The sequence below is a fragment of the Triticum dicoccoides genome, chromosome 7A (assembly GCF_002162155.2).
Source record: "Triticum dicoccoides isolate Atlit2015 ecotype Zavitan chromosome 7A, WEW_v2.0, whole genome shotgun sequence".
Classification (NCBI taxonomy): Eukaryota; Viridiplantae; Streptophyta; class Magnoliopsida; order Poales; family Poaceae; genus Triticum; species Triticum dicoccoides.
This window is the reverse complement of record NC_041392.1, coordinates 399,289,060-399,311,187: the sequence shown is the minus strand read 5'-3', so window position 1 is coordinate 399,311,187 and position 22,128 is coordinate 399,289,060.

Here is a 22,128-nt window from a genome sequence, read left to right as displayed (position 1 = left end):
AAATAATCCTAAATTAAATGTTCTATGTTGCATTTATTCCAAACAGTGGCCATGTGAAGTTTAGCTATGTTTAGAAATGCAACAAACTTGCTGGAAATAAAACAAAACAGAATTAAATAAAAGGGAAGAGCTTACCTGGTCGCAGCCCACCTCCCGGCGGGACCCGGCCCACCTGGCGGCCAAGCACTGTGCTGGCCCGTGCCAGCCAGCTGCTTTCTCCCGCAAGGCAGGCAGGCAGGAGGTGACGCCGGCGCACGAGAGCTCGCCACAGTGCCACCTGCTTGCCGCTTCGCCCCTGGACACCTGGGCAAGCTCCACGTCGCCTCCCCGACCCAGCAGACACCTCGCTCACTCCTCTGTCTCTCTCTCTCTCGCCCTCTCCTCGCCATGGTCGACGCTGACGCGCCCGTGCCACCGTGAAACCCGCGTCCACCATCGTCCCCGCGCCGCGCTGCCGTGTCCACGAGCTCCGCCGTCGTCCACTTCGTTGAGCTAGCTGCGCCCCTAGCGCTCGCATGCCCTACGCTGTCACATCCCTAGCTCTGGTTATGCACTAGGCTAGACCTCATGTGAGCATCATGTTTTAATTCAAATGAAATTTGAATTGAGGAATTTTCAAAGCCTCAGAAACCTTCTAAAAATGATCAACATTAAAATCTCCTCAAAGAAGTCCAAGAAAATGCTCCTCTTAGTCTCTGAAAATATTGCAAAGAGGTAAAACTCAAAACAATATTTTTGGTATCTCAGAGTTAATTATTTTGGGCCTTTGAATTAAATAAATAGCTATTTGCATTGGATATATATTTGATATATAAATAATATATGTCCAAAAATTACTGGAACATTTTATGTGGTTTGGTATATTTTAGTTCTAGCCACATAATTATTTTCAGGATTTTATAAAATGGTTTAGTATTTTACTAAACCAAAACAAAACAGAACAAAATAGAAAAACAATAAATAAAAGCAGAGAGAGAACTTACCTCAGTTTACCTGGCAGCCACCACAGCCCAACACTGTGCAGCCCACCTGCGCGGCCCAGCCCACCTGGCCCCCCTTCTCCTGTCTTCTTCCCGTGCCAGCGCACGAAGCAGCTCGGTGGCGAGCACCGCCGTCGCGCTTGGCCACCTCCTGCCTGGTTGCCTCCCTCCTCGATGCACCTGGAGACGCCACGACACCCTGGCCTCTCTCTCACTCTCCCTGGAACCCCTCTCGCTCTCCCTCCGTCCCTATTCCCCCTCTGCTCTCTCTCCCTCCCGCGACCGAACGGAGCCACCGCCACCGACGAGCTCCCTCACGGACACCGGCCACCCCACACAAACCCGACGCGCCCAGAAGCTCCGCCACGTTGTCTTCTTCATCTTCGATGAGCCACGCAAGCCGGGAGGGCCCGGAACATCGCCATCGCCGTCGTCTTCCACCTCGGGCTCCGACCACCGCCACCGTTGATTCGCCGTCTCCACCGCCTCCCCGAGCACGCCGACCTTCTCTTCGAACTCACCGTGAGCCCCTGTCCATTTCCCCTCTCTCTCCGTGCCCGTCCGCGCCCTCTAACCACCCTGGCTGTCGGAGCCGACCGTTCCTCGCCGCCGGCGATGACGCAGACGGTGCTAGAGCCACCGTAGCTAACTCCCGAGCACGGCAACGTGCTCAGCACCCTTCCAGGAGCACGTAGCATGCACCAACGCCTCCCCTAGCGCCCTGCATCGCCTAACCCGTCGTTGGCCGAACTCCGGCCGCCGCCTCCCTCGCCGCTGCCGACGCCACAGCCAACCCCAACTCCTCTGGCTTGCTCCATTGGATGCGCACGAGCTCGAGCTCCCTGTAGAACCCCTCCGCGCGTCGATTGGGCGCCGGAGCAGCCATTCCGGCGAGCCACCGCCGCGTCTGGTCGTTGCCGGCGGTTAGACGCCGGTGGATTAGCCCGGTTGACCAGGGATTTGACCCCCCTGGGTCACTGACGTGTGGGCCCGTCCCCTGCTAACTTTTGGTTAATTTAATAACTATTTTAGTTAAGCCACTGACTCACTGACATGCGGGCCCCGCCCGGCTAACTAAGTTAGTTAGGGTTAATCTTAATTAAGTTAGTTAGTCCAGACACTAACACGCAGGGCCCACAGGTCAGTTTGACCTGGACGGCGCCCGTTGACCTGCTGACGTCACTATCAGGTCATGATGACGCAATAATTCATTTCTGGAATTTAAATAAATCTTAAATGATTTAATAATTCCAGAAATTTGTAAAAACTTCTAAAAATCATAGAAATTAACCGTAACTCCAAATTAAATAAATTATATATGAAAAATTATCAGAAAAATTCAAGGAATCCATCTGTACCATTTTCATGCATGTCAGAACAACTTATAGCTGCTGTTTAGCACAAATCAATTAAATGACATTTAAATAATCACATATGGAGTTTGAATTTGAATCTTGTATTCAAACCAACTTCATTTAATCTGTTGCTAGTTGCATTAGCTCAAAACACATTCATTTTGCCATGTCATGATCATGCATCATATTGTGCATTGCATTGATTGTGTTCCCTTCTGTGTTGCCGGTATTTGTCCCCTCTCGATAGACGTGATACCGATGATGTGATCGTTGACACTGATGAAGACTCAATGTTATCTTCAGAAGTGCCAGCAAGCAAAACCCCCCTTGTTCATTCCGATACAATCCTACTCTCTCGCTCCTGCTCCTTTTTACTGCATTAGGACAACATCGATTCATCTGTTACTTGCTGCGGTAGCTGAACCCCTTTATCCTTGGCATGACCTGTCATTGCCACAGTAAATAGATGAAACCCACTAGCATGAGTAGGAGTTGTTTGAGCCCTGTTGTGCCTACTCATTCATGTTTGTTTGTCATGCCTGCTACTGCTTAGAGTTGAGTCAGGTCTGATTCATCGGGGATGAATCAGAGGCGTGTGAACATGTCCTACTGTGTGTGAGCTAAGTGTGTGAACACGATTTGGTAAAGGTAGCGGTGAGAGGCCATGTAGGAGTACATGGTGGGTTGTCTCATTGCAGCCGTCCTCAGGAACTGAGTTCTGTGTTTGTGATCCATGATTCAGCTACTACCACGCATTGGGCCCGAAACCAATGGACCCTCTCGGCTTCTTGATCACCCTTGTCCTCTGTCCAGGAGTTGCAAGTAGTTTCTGGTGTTTGTAGTATGCTGGAGGCCGTGCGCAGCGCTGACCGTAGGGGTGGGCTGTGATGCGGTAGGCACGTGGCACGGTGTACCGGGCGCCCGTTTGGTGTCTCGGGAACCCTGTTCACATCGTTTGGGGCTGTGAGCGAAACTCCGGCCGGATCTCCTCATGGATGGAACCCGAATAGGCGATAAACCTGGACTAGAGGCTTGAGTGTTTAGGCAGGCCGTGGCCGACACCCACGTTGGGCTTCCGCTTGAAGGTTGCCGAGTACATGTCGTGTAAACGGCGGTAAGTGGTGAGAGCGTGTGTGAAGAAGTACACCCCTGCAGGGTTAACCTAATCTATTCGAATAGCCGTGTCCGCGGAAAAGGACTTCTGGGTTGCTTATATCAGTTCATAGACAAGTGAAAGTGGATACTCTAAAATACGCAACATAAGCGTGAGTGCTATGGATGGCGTTCTCGTAGGGAGACGGGAGCGGATCCATAGTGGTGTATTGATATGGTGAATATGTGGACTCGTGTGCGCCACCTCAAAAGAGTCGCTTGCAGTCGTAGTTTAGGATAGCCACCGAGTCAAAGCTGGCTTGCTGCAGTTAAACCCCACCATCCCCTTGTTGAAAATGATGCATATGTAGTTAGTTCTGATGTAAGTCTTGCTGGGTACATTTGTACTCACGTTTGCCTATTTTATGTTTTTGCAGAGAGACTTCAGTCTCACTAGTAGTTCCGCTTGGACTTCGACGTTTAGCTTGTTACCTCAGCTACGATCTTGTGCCCTCGGCAGGATCTGGTAGATAGTCAGGCTTCTCAGCCTTTTTCATTTATAGATGTCTGTACTCAGACATGTTAAGCTTCCGCATGTGCTTTGACTTGTATGCTCTGATTGTTGGGTCATAAGACCCATGTTTGTAATGTCTCGCTCCTCGGAGCCTATTGAATAAACTACTTGAGTCGTAGAGTCATTTTGTGATGCCATGTTGTATTGCACATATCGAGCATATTGTGTGTATGCTATTGAAATGCTTGGTATGTGTGGGATCTGACCATCTAGTTGTTTATCTTTAGTAGCCTCTCTTACCGGGAAATGTCTCCTAGTGTTTCACTGAGCCATGGTAGCTTGCTACTGCTCCGGAACATTTAGGCTGGCCGGCATGTGTCCTTCTTCGTTCCTGTGTCTGTCCCTTCGGGGAAATGTCACGCGGTGAATACCAGAGTCCTGTTAGCCCGCTACAGCCCGGTTCACCGGAGTCCTGCTAGCCCAGTGCTACAGCCTGGATTCGCTCGCTGATGACCGACACGTTCGATGCTGGGTCATGGATGCCTGTCCCTGTAAGTCTGTGCCACTTTGGGTTTACGACTAGCCATGTCAGCCCGGGCTCCTTATCATATGGATGCTAGCGACACTGTCATATACGTGTGCCAAAAGGCGCAAACGGTCCCGGGCAAAGGTAAGGCGACACCCGTGGGAATACCGTGCGTGAGGCCGCAAAGTGATATGAGGTGTTACATGCTAGATCGATGTGGCATTGAGTCGGGGTCCTGACAGCGTTGGTATCAGAGCTTGACTGCCTGTAGGATTACCAAGCCAAACTGGTCGAAGGTGAGTCTAGAAATTCTTAGTTATATAAGGGAATTGATTGTGGGATGGAACGTAAGGCTCTTTTTACTCCTTATACCTCATGGCCTTCTGATCTGAGTCATCATCTTCTCTTCTACGGGGATTAAGAACTAGGCTATCTTTTCTTTCTATCCGGATCACGTGTTACTAATCCGTAGACTTATAGATTGTTGGACTTAAGCCTCGTTTCAGTTCCTAGTACTTCTGTATGTTAATTATTGATCTCGAGACCTTGATATTGTGCTTCTGAGTGGTTATGCCACCATTTTTTGTGAATGTCTCAAATCTTTTCTGAGCATTTACAGCCGTTATGCTGTCCGAGTCATTCCAGGTTTCTAAATAGTCTGATGCATTTGCAAAATCCTTTCCCTCTGGTTTCGATGTTCCTTTATGCCAGCTCAATCACACTAATTGTTGAGTTGAGGTATTCTATTGCCTTGACATTATGTTGGAGTTACTATTATGACCCTAGGTGTCTCAGGGGATCATCTAGTAGTCTAGCCATGATTTATGTTCCAGTGTGATGATTCTGGCCTTTATTCCCGAAAGCATTCCGTGATGCTACTTAGTAGTAGGTATTCTATTTCTGGGTTTGAACCCGAGATTCACTCTACTTACTTCATGTTGATAGTGTTTGCTAGTTCCTTCAGGATATTAGTAACCTTTGCGATAGTCCTTGAAGTCCGTGGTATCTTCTTCTTCCAAATACCATGAACTACTTATGGCAGAAGTTCCTCGTTGAACTGAACGATCACAACCAGAGTGCTCTTGAGGAGTTCTCCATTATATATTGTGGCTCTGCCAGTTCTACCTTTCTACATAGGTTATCCGGAAGAAATATGTTGAACTTCGTTCGACATGCTAAACCATGCATCCACAACTCAGGAAATCATATGTTCCTTTGAGTTGCTCTCTTTAGTTGCATTCTGACCCTTGTCTATCAATTGATAGTCAAGAGTATGCATGCATTCGTTTATCGATGCCTATTACCCTTGTGGTCCGTCAAGCCATTCTGTCCTGAATGACTTGGAGAAACAAACTCCAGTACTTCTTCCATATCCAGGATTGGGTCAAAGAAGTTGTGCTCCGCAGATCAAAATGCCAATTCAACTTTTGCTCTGTTCTACCTTGGAGTATTACCATCTTTTATATCGGGATTGTTATCGGAATTGCACACCATCCTATGAACTCTTGGTACAGTGATACTTTTGCCATCATTGTTCATTCCTCGGTTCCTGTGTTATTGTAACTGGAATGCCGACAAATGAATCATGGCGTGTGAGATCAATACTGCTAGCAACTCTGTTGCTTGGTAGTTAAAGGATAATAATTTCATTCTTAGCGTGTTGGTTCTTGAATCATCATTCTAAGACTGATCGTGCTATCTAGTCCTTATTTCCGGTGCACCCTTCGATCAATGAGTTAGGATTGTGTCAAGTCCTCACTCATTTGATCATATCATCTTGCCCTGAAAAGCAAGATTGTTCTCGATCTTAGTAACATATCGGTGGTTCGTGATTTTCCGAATATCTTCTCGAAAGTATCACCAGGTTGTCACCTGACTGTTATGTTAAGCTCGTGATCAAGTTGGTTTATCCTGTAAACCACCCCTTTCTCCAAGAATCCGTGTTGGATACCCCTGAGCTAGTTGGTTAAGCTAGACAACAACTTGGAGAGTTGGAAGATAAAAGCTTGCCTAACTTAGTTCGTTCCAAAGGGATATTCTTGTGTAGTGTGTGTTGAAGAAAGATGATATCTTCATCGATTGGTCCCTGTGATCAGTTGCTGGACCTATTGTCTTATCAATCCTTTGATTTGAGTGTGGGCTATCGTCAAATTAAATCAGTACCAACGATGCTCGTAATGTTGTCTTTATTCGTGGTTGATCCCTCGAGCATGCACCATTACATCTTTGGTCTGACCAATGCTATCACCGTGTTCACTTAACTATGGAATTCCTTTTAAAAGGAAACCTAGATGAATTGTTGTTGAGCCCATTGGCAACATCCTTATCTCCTCCATGATTTTGTTGAACATTAAGCTAGTGTTGGAAACTTTTGAAAGCATTTGTTCATGCTAGTTCATGAAACCGAGCACACCATCATCTTCACTACACCCGCAGGAGCCCGTAGCAATGCTCCACACTCCTCACTGTGCCTCCTAGCGACGAGTCCGAGCTCGTCCGAGCTCCGGACGCAGCCACACTCGTTGCCGGTGACGTTTCTGGCGACCACGAGCCCAACCACTAGCACCACTCGACGTGGCTTGCTCCCAGCTATGCGTAGGTGGCCTCTGCTGTCCATTTGGTCGTCGGAGTGCAAATCCCACACTGCCCCGCCGCGTTTGGCCTTGCCGGCGGCTACACGCCAGGGAGTTTGACCCCGCTGACCGCGTTTGACTCCGGGTGGGCCTAGTTTGACCCCCTGGGTCTATGACAAATGGGACCCGCCTACTAATTAAGTTAGGATTTGGACTAACTAAAAATTACTTAAACTAATGACACTGACATGCAGGACCCACTGGTCAAGTTTGACCTGGACCATCCCCGTTGACTGCTGACGTCACCCTGATGCAATGCTGATGCAGTAAATCAATTACTGAATTTAATCTTATACAGGAAATTCCAGAAGATGTTCTAAACTTCAAAAATTCATAGAAATTAATCTGTAACTCCAAATGCAAAGATTTATATATGAAAAATGATCAGAAAAATCCAATCTTTCCATCTGTAATGGTTTCATGCATGTCAGAACAGTTTAACCTTTCTGTTTAAGTGAAACAAGCTAATGCACTAATATGACTTCATGTCATGAGCTTATATTTGATCTTTGATTCTAATGGACTCAAACCAACCTTTTTTAGAATGCATTAGACAAAACACAACCATATTGCCATGTCATAGCATGACTCATATTGTTGCATATTGCCACGTGATGATTGTGTTCCGTTTTGTCTTTTGTGGTAGGTTCTACCTTCGAGGATACCTACGAATATCCGACTGAAAGGTAGTACCCTACTACCACTCCATCAGGCAAGCAGCCCCATTGATCATATCGATACAATCCATTTTCTCACTCCTGCTCTCATTTACTGCATTAAGACAACAACATTTCAAACTGCTGTGTGCTACGGTAGTTCAACCTTTTCCTCTGCATGACATTTCATTGCCACAGTAACTAGATGAAACCCACTAGCATGTGTAGGAGTTGATTGAGCCATGTCTGTGTTTCCTACATTTCTATGCCTGCTATGCTTAAGTTGTGTCAGGTCTAGTTCATCTGGGTGATGGGCTAGAGTGAAATGAATATGTCGGTAATGTGAGTGATGTGTTGAACACGATTCGGTAAAGTATCGATGAGAGGCCATGTAGGAGTACATGGTGGGTTGTTTCATTGGAACCGTCCTTAAGCACCAAGATCAGTATGTGTGATTTAAGAACTTGTTACTACCATGCATTGGGATCCTTAATTGACCCTCTCGGCTTCTTAACCACCCTAGTCCTCTGTCCAGGAGTTGCAACTAGTTTCTGGTGTTTATAGGATATGTGTTGGCGGCCGTGTGTAGGGCTCTGTCAGGACCCCGATTCCAAGTCACACTAATCTAGCCTGTAACACCTCATATCACTTTGCGGCCTCACGCACGGTATACCCACGGGTGTCTCCTTACCATGGCCCGGGACCGTTTGCGCCTTTTGTCTCACGTATATGATAGTGTCGCTAGCATCCATATGACAGAGAACCCGGGCCGACCTGGCTAGTCGTAAACCCAAAGCGGCACAAACTTACGGGGACAAGCATACATGAATCAACATCGAGCATGTCGGTCAACAGCGAGTGAGTCCGGGCTGTAGCACTGGGCTAACAAGACTCCGGATGTCACCGCATGACATTTCCCCGAAGGGACAGACAGAGGAACGAAGTGAAACATATGCCGGCCAGTCAAATGCTTGAGCAGTAGTGCTGGGCTAGCAGGACTCCGATGAACCGGGCTGTAGCGGACTACTATGTCTCATGAAGCACTAGACTACATTTTCCCATAAGAGAGGCTGCCAAGGATAAACAACTAGATTGTCGGATCCAACAGTACCAAGCATTTCAATCATACACACAGTATGCTCGATATGTGTAAATACAACATGGCATCACAACAAAACTCAACAACTCAAGTACATTATTTAAAGGCTCCGGAGAGCCATACATAACATGTTCATACAGGTAGGGGTCACATGACCCGACACTCAAGTCATACAAGCATACAAGCACATGCGGAAGCAAACTAGTCTGAGTACAGACACGAGAAAGCAAGAAGGCTTGACGAAGCCTGTCTATCTACATAGGGCCCTCCATGGCTCGGAATCACCACATGGGTGGCAAGTCAGTCATCGACGTCGAGGTCTACGTAAAACCCGTCGGAAGGGGCTGTCAGGACCCCGACTCGATGTCACATCGATCTAGCCGGTAACACCTCATATCACTTTGCGGCCTCACGCACGGTATCCCCACGGGTGTCGCCTTACCTTTGCCCGGGACCGTTTGCGCCTTTTGGCTCACGTATATGATAGTGTCGCTAGCATCCATATGATAAGGAGCCCGGGCTGACATGACTAGTCGTAAACCCAAAGTGGCACAGACTTACAGGGACAGGCATCCATGACCCAGCTTCGAACGTGTCGGTCATCAGCAAGTGGGTCCGGGCTATAGCACTGGGCTAGCAGGACTCCGGTAAACCGGGCTGTAGCGGGCTAACAGGACTCCGGTACTCAAAGCGTGACATTTCCCCGAAGGGACAGACACAGGAACGAAGAAGGACACATGCCGGCCAGCCTAAGTGTTCCAGAGCAGTAGCAAGCTACCATGGCTCAGCGGTAACACTAGGAGACATTTCCCGGTAAGAGAGGCTACTAAAGATAAACAACTAGATGGTCAGATCCCACACATACCAAGCATTTCAATAACATACACACAATATGCTCGATATGTGCAAATACAACATGGCATCACAACATGACTCTACGACTCAAGCATTTTACTCATTAGGCTCCGAGGAGCGAGATATTACAAACATGGGTCTCATGACCCAACACTCAGAGCATACAATCAAAGCACAAGCGGAAGCTATCATGTCTGAGTACAGACATCTATAAATGAAAAAGGCTGAGAAGCCTGACTATCTACCAGATCCTGCCGAGGGCACAAGATCGTAGCTGAGGTATCAAGCTAAACGTCGAAGTCCAAGCGGAACTACTAGTGAGACTGAAGTCTCTCTGCAAAAACATAAAATAGGCAAACGTGAGTACAAATGTACCCAGCAAGACTTACATCAGAACTATCTACATATGCATCATTATCAACAAAGGGGTGGTGGGGTTTAACTGCAGCAAGCCAGCTTTGACTCGGTGGCTATCCTAACTACGACTGCAAGTGAATCTTTTGAGGTGGCGCACACGAGTCCACATATTCACCATATCAATACACCACTATGGATCCGCTCCCGTCTCCCTACGAGAACGCCATCCATAGCACTCACGCTTATCTTGCGTATTTTAGAGTATCCACTTTCACTTGTCCATGAACTGATATAAGCAACCCAGAAGTCCTTTACCGCGGACACGGCTATTCGAATAGATGATGTTAACCCTGCAGGGGTGTACTTCTTCATACATGTTTCCACCACTTAGCGTCTGCACACGACATGTGCTCGGCAGACTTCAAGCGAAAGCCGACGTGGGTGTAGACCACGACCTACCTAAACACTCAAGTCTCTAGTCCAGGTTTATCGCCTATTCGGGTTCCATCCATGAGGAGATCCGGCCGGAGTTTCGCTCACAGCCCCAAACGATGTGAACAGGGTTCCCGAGATACCAAACGGGCATCCGGTACACCGTGCCACGTACCTACCGCATCACAGCCCACCCCTACGGTCAGCGCTGTCCACGGCCTCCAGTAAGCTACAAACACCAGAAACTACTTGCAACTCCTGGACAGAGGACTAGGGTGAATAAGAAGTCGAGCGGGGTCATATTTCAGGGCCCAATGTATGGTAGTAGCTGAATCATGGATCACAAACACAGAACTCAGTTCCTGAGGACGGCTTCAATGAGACAACCCACCATGTACTCCTACATGGCCTCTATACCAACACTGTCAGGACCCCGACTCGATGTCACATCGATCTAGCCGGTAACACCTCATATCACTTTGCGGCCTCACGCACGGTATCCCCACGGGTGTCGCCTTACCTTTGCCCGGGACCGTTTGCGCCTTTTGGCTCACGTATATGATAGTGTCGCTAGCATCCATATGATAAGGAGCCCGGGCTGACATGACTAGTCGTAAACCCAAAGTGGCACAGACTTACAGGGACAGGCATCCATGACCCAGCTTCGAACGTGTCGGTCATCAGCAAGTGGGTCCGGGCTGTAGCACTGGGCTAGCAGGACTCCGGTAAACCGGGCTGTAGCGGGCTAATAGGACTCCGGTACTCAAAGCGTGACATTTCCCCGAAGGGACAGACACAGGAACGAAGAAGGACACATGCCGGCCAGCCTAAGTGTTCCAGAGCAGTAGCAAGCTACCATGGCTCAGCGGTAACACTAGGAGACATTTCCCGGTAAGAGAGGCTACTAAAGATAAACAACTAGGTAGTCAGATCCCACACATACCAAGCATTTCAATCATACACACAATATGCTCGATATGTGCAAATACAACGAAGCATCACAACATGACTCTACGACACAAGTACTTTATTTAAGGCTCAGAGAGCCATACATAACATACACAAGGTACGGGTCACACGACCCAGCATTCAAGTCATACAGTCATACAAACCAGCAGCGGAAGTAACTTGTCTGAGTACAGACAACTAGTAAAATAAAAGAGGCTTGGAAAGCCTGGCTATACTACGTGGTCCTTCACAAGCTCAGGGTCACCACCTGGGTCTTTAGCCTACTCGTTGATGTCAACGTCTACATAGAACCCATCAGAAGGGGTTGCAGCGTCTTCTGTAAAATGTAAATTATAGCAACATGAGTACAAAGGTACTCAGCAAGACTTACATCAGATCCTACATACATGCATATTATCAAGAAGGGTTGGTAGAGTTATTGCAGCAAGCCAGCTTTGACTCTTGGCTAGACTATCCTACGATACTCCAACTTGAAATGGTTTTGCACACACGAGTCCACTACTCACCACTTCAATACACTACCGAGGATCCACCTCCGTCTTCCTACGGAAGAGCCATCCTCGGCACTCACACTTATCTTGAGGCTTTTAGTAGCTTCCATTTACTTGTCTATGAACTGTATAGGCAACCAAGTAGTCCTTTACCACGGACGCGGCTATTCGAATAGATCATGATAACCCTGCAGGGGTGTACTTCTTCATACACGCTCTCACCACTTACCGTCGTTTACACGACATGTACTCGGCAACCTTCAAGCGGAAGCCCAACGTGGGTGTCGGCCATGACCTACCTAATCACCTAAGCCTCCAGTCCAGGTTTATCGCCTATTCAGGTTCCATCCGCAGGGAGTCCGGCCGAGGTTTCCCATACGGCCCCGAACGATGTGAACAGGGTTCCCGAGATACCTAACGGGTATTCGGTACACCCGGCCACGTACCTACCGCATCACAGCCCACCCCTACGGTCAGCGCTGTCCACGGCCTCCAGTAGGCTACAAACACCAGAAACTACTTGCAACTCCTGGACGGAGAACTAGGGTGAATAAGAAGCCGAGAGGGTCCATTGGTTTCGGGCCCAATGCATGGTAGTAGCTGTATCTTAAATCACACATACAGATCTCAGTGCTTAAGGTCGGCTTCAATGAAACAACCCACCATGTACTCCTATATGGCCTCTCATCGATACCTTTACCAAATCGTGTTCACCACACCACTCTCATTACCGACATAATCATTTCACTCTAGCCCATCACCCAGATGAACCAGACCTGACACGACTCTAAGCATAGCAGGCATAGCAAGGTAGGAACAACACATACATATGGCTCAATCAACTCCTACACATGCTAGTGGGTTTCATCTAGTTACTGTGGCAATGACAGGTCATGCAGAGGAAATGGGTTCAACTACCGTAGCACACAGCAGTTTGAAACGCGTTGTCTTAATGCAGTAAAAGAGAGCAGGAGTGAGAACATGGGATTGTATCGATATGATCAAATGGTTGGTTGCTTGCCTGATGGTTCGATGCACTGATACGGTTCTTCGTTAGGGTAATCACGGTACTCCTCGGAGGCAGAACCTGTCGCAAAGGACACCGATACACAACCATCACCAAACAATGTGCAGCAATATGATGCATGCATGAAACATGGCAATATGAGTGTGTTGGGCTAATGCAACTAAAACCAGAAGGGTTTGAACAAATTTGAATCAAAGATTCAAATTTCAAACTCAAACATGGCCTTTTAAAGTGCTTTTCCTTGTTCTGCTTAAAACATCAATTTAACTTGTTTGATCATGCATGAAAATAGTACAGATGGATAGATTGGATTTTTCTGATCATTTTTCATATATAATTTGTCTAATTTGGAGTTACAGAATAAAAGTTATGAATTTTTGAAGTTTAAATAATATTCTGGAATTTCCTGATTTAAATTAAATCCAGAAATATATATATTGCGCCAGCATGACGTCAGCATGACGTCAGCGGTCAACTGCGGCTGGCTGGGGTCAAACCTGACGTGTGGGGTCCACACGTCAGTGACAGGGGGGTTAAACAGGGTTAGTTTAATCCTAATTAGGAATTAGTGGCGCTGGGGCCCACTGGTCAGTGTCAGGGGGTTAACTAACAGTGATTAGCACTAATCTGACCACCCGGCCGACGGGGCCCATGCGTCAGTGACCCTGGGGGGGTCAAACCCCAGGTCAAACAGGTCAAACCCACCGGCGACATGCCGCCGGCGAGGCCCGAGACGGCGGCGCGATACGGAAACGCGCTACAGGGCACGGGCGAGGCCGTGCTTGGGCTTGTTGGAGAGCCCTTGCTCCCGCGCGTCGAACGGTGGTGGTGGCTGTGCCTGAGGTGGCCGGTACCGACGACGGCGAGCTCGTGAGCGGCGGCCGGAGTTGGGGTGCGGTCGGGATCGGCGCTGCTGCTCGCAAGCGAGGGAGCTGAGGCGCTGGAGGGGCTCTACGGGTCCTTACGGACTTGTTGGACTCGCCGGGGTGACCAAGTGGTCACCGGAGCTGCGTCGACGGCGAGCTTGGCGACGGCGGAGGTTCAGCCGTGGTGGGGAACGGGGTTACGGTGCGGGAACGAGGGGGAAAAGAGGGGGAAACAGTGGCGGAGCTCACCGCGGTTGCAGTGGGCGTCGAAGCGGGCTCGGGGACGCGCTGGAGACGGCGAATCGACGGCGATGGTGGTCGGAGCCCGAGGAGGAAGACGATGGCGTGGAGGCGATGCAGAGCTTCCCGAGGGGCTTGGCTTGGTGGGGAGGAAGAGGGGGTCGCGGCGGAGCTCCTGAGCTCAACGGAGGGGCGAGGGGTGGCCGGTGACGGCTGCTATGGCGAACGGCGGCGATGGTGGTGTTCGGCCGTGAGAGAGAGAGCGAGGGAGAGGAGGGGAAGAACCGAGGGAGAGTGAGAGAACGGGGGAGGGCGTGGCGTCGTTCCAGGCCATCCAGACGAGGAGGGGAGGGGCAGGCAGGCAGGCGAGCAGGTGGCGTGGCGCGGTGGCGCGCGCGCGCGCCGGGCACACTCCCCTCCCTCTGTCGAGGACGAAGACGACAGAGGAGGAGGTGGGCTGGGCCGGCCAGCTGGCTGGGCCAGAGGCGCCAGGTAAAAGGCCCAGGTAAGGTTCTTCCTTTATTTATTTCTGTTTTCTAATTTCTGACATTTGATTTGATTTAAATAAAATATTAAATCATTTTATAACCTTATGCCAATTTTTGCAGGAGCTAGATATATTATTCCAGAGCTCCCCAACAGGTGGCATAATTTTTGGACATATATTAATATATATAGTTAATATATTTCCAATGCAAATATTTATGCATTAATTCCAAATGCCCAAAATAAATACCTATGAGATCTTAAAAATATTGGTTTGATTTTTATCTCTGTCCAATATTTTCAGAGAGCAACATGAGCATTTTCTTGGACCTTTTTGGAGAAATTTTTATTTGGACCATTTTCAGAAATGATTCTGAGGGTTTCACAAATCCCCATTTCAAGTTAAACGGAATTTTAAACATGATGCACACACTCTGATGCATGGGCTGTAGCGGGCTAACAGGACTCCGGTACTCAAAGCGTGACATTTCCCCGAAGGGACAGACACAGGAACGAAGAAGGACACATGCCGGCCAGCCTAAGTGTTCCAGAGCAGTAGCAAGATTCTGAGGGTTTCACAAATCCCCATTTCAAGTTAAATGGAATTTTAAACATGATGCACACACTCTGATGCATGACTAGCTAGGGTGTGACAACTCACCCCCACTCAAAAGAATCTCGTCCCGAGATTTGGGTTCCTCCGGGAAGAAGGCGGGATACTCGAGTCGAAGACGATCCTCCCTTTCCCAAGTTGCTTCAACCTCAGAATGGTGCGACCATTGTACTTGATATTATGACGTCGGGTGGTACGTTCGGTTTGATCGAGAATACGAATGGGGTACTCTCGATATGTAAGATTATCTTGGAGATCAAGCGTTTCGTGGTCCACTCCACGGATAGGATCCGAGAAGCAACGCCTGAGTTGAGAAACGTGGAAGACATCGTGGACTCTGGAGAGGTGCGGAGGTAGTTCCAACTGGTAGGCAACTTCTCCTCGTTTGGCGAGAATGCGAAAAGGTCCAATGTAACGAGGAGCCAATTTGCCCTTAATACCGAAACGATGGGTTCCCTTCAGAGGGGTGACCCGAAGATAAGCCTTCTCGTCAACCTCGAAAGTCACAGCCTTATGTTTTCGGTCATATTGACTCTTTCGACGAGATTGGGCTGTTTTCAACTTTTCACGAATGATACGAACTTGTTCTTCTGCTTCTTGAATCATATCCGGGCCAAAGAATTGTCTTTCCCCGGTCTCTGACCAGTTAAGGGGTGTTCGACACCGTCGTCCATAGAGAACTTCAAAAGGGGCTTTACCCAAGCTAGACTGATAGCTGTTGTTGTAAGCGAATTCGGCAAATGGAAGGCACTTCTCCCAGTCCCTTCCGAATGAGATAACAGAGGCTCGAAGTATGTCTTCTAGAATCTGGTTGACGCGTTCCACTTGACCACTCGACTGAGGGTGGAAGGCGGTGCTAAAGGAGAGACGGGTTCCCATAGCATTTTGGAAACTTTCCCAAAATCGAGAGGTGAAAAGACTTCCTCGATCCGAGTTGATTTCCAAAGGAACACCATGGAGGGACACTATTCGGGAGATGTATAAGTCTGCCAGCTGACTAGCGGTTATACTCTCACGAACAGGTAGGAAATGGGCTACTTTGGAAAGATGATCGACAACGACGAAGATAGCATTATTCCCTCTCTTGGTCCTGGGAAAACCGGTAATGAAATCCATACCAATTTTATCCCATTTCCATTCAGGAATAGCTAAGGGTTGAAGGGTGCCAGCAGGCCGTTGATGTTCTGCTTTTACACGACGACAGACGTCGCAATTAGCAATATACTGAGCAATTTCTCTCTTCATCCTAGTCCACCAGAACCTCTGGCGTAGGTCCTGATACATCTTAGTACTACCGGGATGAATGGTGAGAGGAGATTCATGAGCTTCCTTAAGGATCAATTGCCTCAGGTTTCGCACTTTGGGAACCACTAGTCGATTCCCGAAGTATACGACCCCTTGATCATTAATGGAGAAGCAATTCGCAAATCCTTTCTGGATGTTTCTCTTGATGCGGGAAATTCCCGGATCTACCTTCTGTGCTTTGATAATCTGATCCGTAAGGGTAGGTTTTGCCACCAAGGTGGAAAGAAAACCTTGAGGTACAATGTGAAGGTTAAGCTTCCGAAATTCCTCATGGAGAAGCGGTTGACTTTGTTGTAACATCAGGTTGTTACAATAAGATTTACGACTTAGCGCATCAGCCATGACGTTGGCTTTCCCTGGGGTGTAGGTTATTCCTAAGTCGAAGTCTGTGATCAACTCAACCCAACGTCTTTGCCTGAGATTCAGATCCGGTTGGGTGAAAATGTACTTCAGACTTTGGTGATCAGTGAATATTTCGCAAAGATTACCGAGGAGGTAATGTCGCCAGGTCTTAAGTGCATAGACTACGGCTGCAAGCTCTAGATCATGAGTAGGATAGTTCTCCTCATGTGGGTGCAATTGCCGTGAAGCGTAAGCAATTACGTGTCGATCTTGCATGAGAATGCAACCTAGTCCTTGTCGCGAGGCGTCGCAGTAGATAACAAAGTCCTTGGAGAAGTCTGGCGGTACCAGTACGGGAGCAGAAGTCAGGCGTCTTTTCAGTTCCTGAAAGCTGTGCTCACATTGTGGAGTCCACTCGAACTTCTTATCTTTCTTGAGGAGTTCGGTTAGAGGTTTAGCAACCTTGGAGAAGTTCTCGACAAAGCGACGACAATAGCTTGCTAAGCCCAGAAAACTCCGAACTTGCTTGACCGATTCAGGTGGAGTCCAATTAAGGACGGCTTGAACTCGCTCAGGGTTAACAGCAATACCTTTACCAGATATTACATGACCCAGATAGGTCACTTCTGACAACCAGAATTCACATTTAGAAAATTTGGCATAAAGGCGATGCTCTCGAAGTTTCTGCAACACTAGCCTTAGATGTTCGGCATGTTCTTCCTCGTTCTTGGAGTAGATGAGTATATCATCGAGGTAAACCACGACGAATTTATCCAAATACTCCATGAAGATTGAGTTCATTAACCGAGAAAAGGTGGCTGGAGCGTTGGTTAAACCGAAGGACATGACGGTGTACTCGTATTGGCCATAACGAGTAACAAAGGCCGTTTTAGGAATGTCCCCGTTTCTGATTTTGATTTGATGGTAGCCCAACCTCAAATCCATCTTGGAGAAGACTGAGGATCCAGCGAGCTGATCATACAGGTCGTTGATCCTGGGAAGCGGATATTTGTTCTTGATTGTGACCAAATTGACAGGTCGGTAATCTACAACCATCCGGTCCGTACCATCCTTCTTCTTGACAAATAGGACGGGGCAAGCCCACGGAGAGGAGCTAGGTCGGATGAAACCCTTTTTCAAGGACTCATCGAGTTGTTTCTTAAGCTCGGCTAGTTCTAGGGGTGCCATCTTATAAGGTCTTCTAGCAATCGGAACGGTTCCTGGAATGAGGTCTATTACAAACTCAACATCCCTGTCAGGTGGAACACCTGGCAATTCTTCTGGGAAGACATCCGGGAAGTCACGGACTACCGGAACGTCCTCAAGGTCTGGCAAAGGGCTGGCGTTAAGAGAATATAATTGTCGCTTGGCTATTCGGGTCAAGACATTGACTATCTTCCCCGAAGGATGGGTGAGTTGAACAGTCCTAGAGAAGCAATCAATTTTGGCTTGATGAGCTGACATCCAGTCCATACCCAAAATGATATTAATATCTGAAGATTTAAGGGCTATCAAAGACGCGAGGAAAACAAGTCTGTCGACTTGGATTTCATTTCCATAACTTACCCTAGAGGTCTGCCATCTAGACCCGGGAGTAGAAATTTCCATAGTGGATGGCATGTCACAGAATGCGGTGTTATGCAAACGAGCATAGTTCTCGGATATAAATGAATGAGAGGCTCCTGTATCGAAAAGAACAGATGCCGGGTGGCAATTAACAAGGAGCGTACCGAGAACGACGTTGGGATCCTCTTGAGCTTCTTCGGCAGAGATACAGTTGACATGGCCACGTGAAGCGGTGACCGGCTTGGCGTGGAATACTTTTCCTGTCAGCTTGCCACGGCCAACAGCTTTAGCAGACTGGTTGGGGTTGGTCTGGGGACACTCACGCATATAGTGGCCAGATTCCCCACACTTGAAACAAGTTACGGAACTGGTACGTGGAGGAGCATTGTTGGTTGGACCCCCATAGGGCTTGGCTAGTGCAGACTGTTGAACAGGGCGAGGCGCCTGGAAAGATGGCCTCGATGTGAACTTGGGTGGCAGGGTGGTGTTGGGTACCCACACGCGGCGCTTCTGAGGACCAGCACCGGATGAGGAACCCATGTCACGGCCATGCTTGCGTGTTGCGTCATAGTCAGTCTGACCAGTTTCAGCACTGATGGCTTTGTTAACAAGTTTCTGAAAGGATGTGCACTCATGCAGACGGAGGTCGCGGCGAAGCTCAGGACTAAGGCCCTTACGGAACCTTGCTTGCTTCTTGGCATCAGTAGACACTTCCTCAGTTGCATATCGTGCGAGGTTACCAAACTCCCTGCTGTAAACATCCACAGAAAGTCGGCCTTGGGTGAAACTGCAAAATTCCTCACGTTTACGGTCCATGAGACCCTCCGGAATGTGATGTTCACGGAAAGCCTCACTGAATTCAGCCTAAGTAGTGACATGGCCCGCTGGGCGCATAGCTCCATAATTCTCCCACCATAGACTGGCGGGGCCTTCAAGATGATATGCAGCAAAGGTGACCTTGTCAGCCTCCGCTACCAGCGCGGAACGCAGTTTGTGAGAGATACTGCGAAGCCAGTCATCAGCGTCGAGAGGCTCGACGGAGTGGTGGAACGTGGGTGGATGCAATTTGATAAAATCACTGAGTGACACCACGTTAGTCCTCTGATGGTGTGTCGTGTTCTGTTCAATACGCTCCAACAAACGGTTAGTCTCCCGCTTGTTTCTCTCAGCTTCCATCATAACCTCGGCTAGGGAAGGAGGATGAGGCAGATTTGCATCCCTGACTTCACTGCCTTCGGCCTGCTCTTGAGGAGCAGGGTTAGCGTGCGTGTTGACCATCCTAGGTAAACAAGACAATGATTTAGTCAGGATGATAAAATTCCAACATAGGATAGAAAATGTAAGGAATAACTCGGAATGCAAGATGATCATCCGTATGACATGGTAGATACAGAAACTGCTTCTTTTATTCCATCGTCATACACACCATACAGGGTTTAGTACAAGACCAAACAAAGTACTATTACGGTGAAAAGAGGATTACCTCTCATCGGAGGCATCCCAAGCTCCTATACATTATTTTTCTACATCTCCGGAAAGAGTACAAACTAGGTCATATCCCACGAGTCACGCGGGACGATAGACGACACAACTAGTGCGAACTAGTGATACTACCACTAACTCAGACCGATCCGTAGTAGTCCTCATAGAAGTCACCTCCATAGCCTGGAAGCTCAACATGATCATCCGGAAACAGACGATCTCGCGGAGCTTGTGGACCATAGGGGCTAGGATGAGGTCTTGGACCAACAGACGGTGGCCTGCGGGGACCGCGAGGTGGCGTGATGCCTCCTACATCACGCCAACCCATCACGTCTGGCAGAGCAGATCTCACAGGATAGAGATCGCGCATATCCGAATATCCAGCTTGCACCGCCGGTGCGAACCGAGTCAATGTGGCCCAGTGGTCAGCACGGGTAGTGAAGAGCTCTAACCTCAAGGCCCGATTTTCACGGTCCTTATCCTCGAGCATCTCAGCAGTGGTGCGAGTCCGTGAATCCTCCTGAGTGGGGTCAGCATAGATAGCCTGGAGATACCCTTGTGCTCCCGGAAGTGATCCTGGCATATACCGGAAATCAGAGTCCCGAAATAGTCCAGATCTGACTCGCATGATGGTCATCATAGAGTAGGCGGCGTCCTGCACAGCCATCTCAATAGTAACCCCGAGTCCATAGGAGCAGTGAAGGGGCTCGGTGGATCCAGGATAAGATGGAAATATCCTGACAGTGCAGATATACTGGCTTTGATTAAAGTCTCGGAATTGCTCTTCGACCGTGTACTCAGGATACCAGCGGTATCCAGCCTCAGTCATTACCCTGACCAACTTGGCAGTATGGCCGGGTACATCTAGGCATCGAGTCAGGCGAACCACTTGATTGAGGTCACGAGTGGCCATCTGAAAGCACAATCATAATGCAAAGGCATTAGAATTTCTAGCAAAATTTCGGCAGCATAACAGCTGTAAATGCTCAAGAAGGATTTTGAGACATTTGACAAAGGATTTCATACACACTCAACATCATCATATCAAATTCTGAGTCCATCCTAGCAACATAATATGGTAGAAGAACTGAACTAGGCTTGTAACCATCAAACTTATAAGGTACTACTGATTAGTAACATGTGATCCTGAGAGAGAGAATAGATCCTAATTCCTTAACCCCCGGTGGAAGAATGGACTGACTCAGATCAGAATGTCATAAGATAAAGGAGTAAAAAGAGCCTTACGTTCCAACCCACAAACAATTCCCCTACATATAACTAAAGAATTTCTAGACTCAACATCGACCAGTTTGGCTTGGAGAACCTACAGGCAGTCCGGCTCTGATGCCAACGCTGTCAGGACCCCGACTCGATGTCACATCGATCTAGTCGGTAACACCTCATATCACTTTGCGGCCTCACGCACGGTATCCCCACGGGTGTCGCCTTACCTTTGCCCGGGACCGTTTGCGCCTTTTGGCTCACGTATATGATAGTGTCGCTAGCATCCATATGATAAGGAGCCCGGGCTGACATGACTAGTCGTAAACCCAAAGTGGCACAGACTTACAGGGACAAGCATCCATGACCCAGCTTCGAACGTGTCCGTCATCAGCAAGTGGGTCCGAGCTGTAGCACTGGGCTAGCAGGACTCCGGTAAACCGGGCTGTAGCGGGCTAACAGGACTCCGGTACTCAAAGCGTGACATTTCCCCGAAGGGACAGACACAGGAACGAAGAAGGACACATGCCGGCCAGCCTAAGTGTTCCAGAGCAGTAGCAAGCTACCATGGCTCAGCGATAACACTAGGAGACATTTCCCGGTAAGAGAGGCTACTAAAGATAAACAACTAGGTAGTCAGATCCCACACATACCAAGCATTTCAATCATACACACAATATGCTCGATATGTGCAAATACAACGAAGCATCACAACATGACTCTACGACACAAGTACTTTATTTAAGGCTCAGAGAGCCATACATAACATACACAAGGTACGGGTCACACGACCCAGCATTCAAGTCATACAGTCATACAAACCAGCAGCGGAAGTAACTTGTCTGAGTACAGACAACTAGTAAAATAAAAGAGGCTTGGAAAGCCTGGCTATACTACGTGGTCCTTCACAAGCTCAGGGTCACCACCTGGGTCTTTAGCCTACTCGTTGATGTCAACGTCTACATAGAACCCATCAGAAGGGGTTGCAGCGTCTTCTGTAAAATGTAAATTATAGCAACAT